Source organism: Rhinopithecus bieti, unplaced genomic scaffold (assembly GCF_001698545.2).
Source record: "Rhinopithecus bieti isolate Rb0 unplaced genomic scaffold, ASM169854v2 scaffold_23236, whole genome shotgun sequence".
NCBI classification, from domain to species: Eukaryota; Metazoa; Chordata; class Mammalia; order Primates; family Cercopithecidae; genus Rhinopithecus; species Rhinopithecus bieti.
The window spans coordinates 1553720-1556445 of record NW_016811820.1 but is presented as its reverse complement, the minus strand read 5'-3'; positions in this window follow the sequence as shown (position 1 = coordinate 1556445).

Genomic DNA, 2726 nt, shown 5'->3' with positions numbered 1-2726 from the left:
TATTCTGCATTTATTATTATTATTATTATTATTATTATTATTATTATTTTTGAGACAGGGCCATGCTCTGTTGCCTAAGCTGGAGTGCAGTAGTGCTATCACAGCTCATTGCGGCCTCAATCTCCTGGGCTCAAGTGATCCTCCCAATTCAGCCTCCTGAGTAGCAGGGACCACAGGCACGCTCCACTATGCCTGGCTAATTTTTCTTTTTCTTTTCTTTTTTTTTTTTTGAGACATGGTCTTGCTGTGTCGCCTTGCTAATTTTTTTGATATTGAGAAGAGACAAGGTCTGGCTATGTTGCCCAGGCTGGTCTTCAACTCCCGGGCTCAAGCAATCCTCCCACCTCGGCCTCCCAAAGTGCTGGGATTATAGGTTATAGGTGTGAGCCGCTATGCTAGACCTTATTATTATCATTAAAAAAATCAAATAGTGGAAGGTTCATTAGTTAAAAATTAGAAGTATAGAAACAGGGCCAAAATATAACCAGCCTGCTGACCGGTTAAACATACTTATTCATTTTTCACTTTTTTTTTTTTTTGGCAAAAGGATGACATATATCTGAGATTATGTCATTCCCACGTGAGACTTTTCTATCCTGAGATGTGCTTCTCCTTTTGAAAATGCTCTGTTCATGCCCATCAACGTCTTACCTTTCCATCCTCATTCTGGCTCTTAATCATATGTTTCTTTGTAATATCAGCCACCTGTACCAAGTATGTTGGTGTAAATTGTTTCCATTACTACATTTTTCTTATTTAGTTTTTTCTTTTTTGAGATGGAGTCTTGCTCCATCACCCAGGCTGGAGTGTAGTGGTACAATCTCAGCTCACTGCAACCTCCGCCTCCTGGGTTCAAGCAATTCTCCTGCCTCAGACGCTTGAGTAGCTGGGATTACAGGCACCCGCTACCAAGCCCAGCATTTTTTTTTTAAAGGAGCCCCCTACATCTTAGCCTTCAGGCTGAATAGCCGGGCATTTCACAGGGATTCACTGTATGCTTATGGAGGAAAGAACAAAATCAGGCACCGGAGAAGCTTTTTTGGAGACAGGGGTCTTGTTCAGTTTCCCAGGCTGGAGTGGTGCAGTGGTGCCATCTCGACTCACTGCAGCCTCTGCCTCCTGGGCTCAAGCCATGCTCCCACCTCAGCCTCTGGAGTAGCTGGGACTACAGATGCACGCCACCATGCCCAGCTAATTTTTGTACTTTTTTTGGGTAGAGATGAGGTCTCGCTATGTTGCCCAGGCTGGTCTCAAACACTTGGGCTCAAGTGATCCACCTGCCTCAGTCTCCCACAGTTCTAGATTTACAGGCGTGAGCCACTGTGTAAAGATTCTTTACAAAACCATGATGTGCAAACTGCTTTCGAGAAAACAGATGATTCCAAAAGGCAAGGGTTATCTGTGGAAGATGGAATCCTGGCTTACAATTCTTCCAGGTCTCCCTGAGTTAGAATTAGTCATCCACATCCTTTGCCATGTGATTTTGAGCACTTTCCACTGGCATGAGGGGGTGTATATTTCCCTCCCCATTGATACTGCATTTGGCCAGTGGGAGGTGAGTGCTTGTGGCAGCTGTGAGTCCTCAAGGGGCTTTGCGTGTTCCTGCTTGTCCTTTTGTATCCCGGATGTCCGCCATGAAAAGACCACGCCGGGGTAGGTGCTAGTCCAAACGGAGGCAGAGACACATGGAGGGAACCTGCTATCATTTGTGTATTTGTCTCCTCCAAGCCTCTTGTTGAAATTTGATCCCGAATGTTGGTGATGGTGCCTGATGAGGAGTGTTGCGGTCATGGGGGTGGATCCCTGACGAATAGATGGATGTCCTCCCTGGTGAGAGGAGGTAAGTGAGCTCTGTCTCTGTTAGTTCACGGAGAGCTGGTTGTTATAAAGAGCTTGGCACCTCCCGCCTCTCTGTCTTGCTTTCTCTCTTACCAGGTGATCTCTGCACACACCAGCTCCCTATCACCTTCCCCCATGAGGGGAAGCATTCTGTGGCCATCACAGATATAGATGCCAAATACTTAACTTTTCCAGACATCAGAATCATGAGCCAAATAAACCTTTTTTTTTTTTTTTGTAAATTACCCAGTCCTAGATATTGCTTTTGAGGACTAAGCTGATTCTTTTTTAAAAAAATCTTGCCCAAATTCCTATCCAGGTGGTCTGGGGAGTCATGCCTTACAAACCCTAAATTCTCATCAGATGGGTTTTATTTAACACTATATATCATGACTTACTTTCCAATCTGACTCTGGCATAACACTGCATGATAAAGAAGAAAATCAAAATATTTTACTCGAAAACATGTTTCTTTAGCATATTTTGAAATGGTCCTGCAAAGCTGTCCTCTGTGGGGGCAAATTTGCATCTGTAAAAAATCTCTGACATAGCTAGATCTTTTTCTTCCAGGCCCTCCCAATCCTGAAGAGATTAACTGAGAGTCTAGCATCTTTTAATGATCTGAATAGGAAACATTTGTCATCTATTGTCTCTAAGGGCAGCCACCGTGAGACTTCAGAAGAACCTTGGTCTCCACAATCTTTTATCTCACCCTGAACATTTCCTTTCTATTGATCCCAGGTCTTTAGACAAACTGAATCCATTGTCATCCAGAAAATGTTTAAATTTGCCTATAGTCTGGAAGTCTCCCTCCCCTCATCCCCCTCCCCACTCCTCTATCCTCCTCCCCCTCCCCCCTCTTCTCCCTCTTCCCCTTCCCCCTCCCC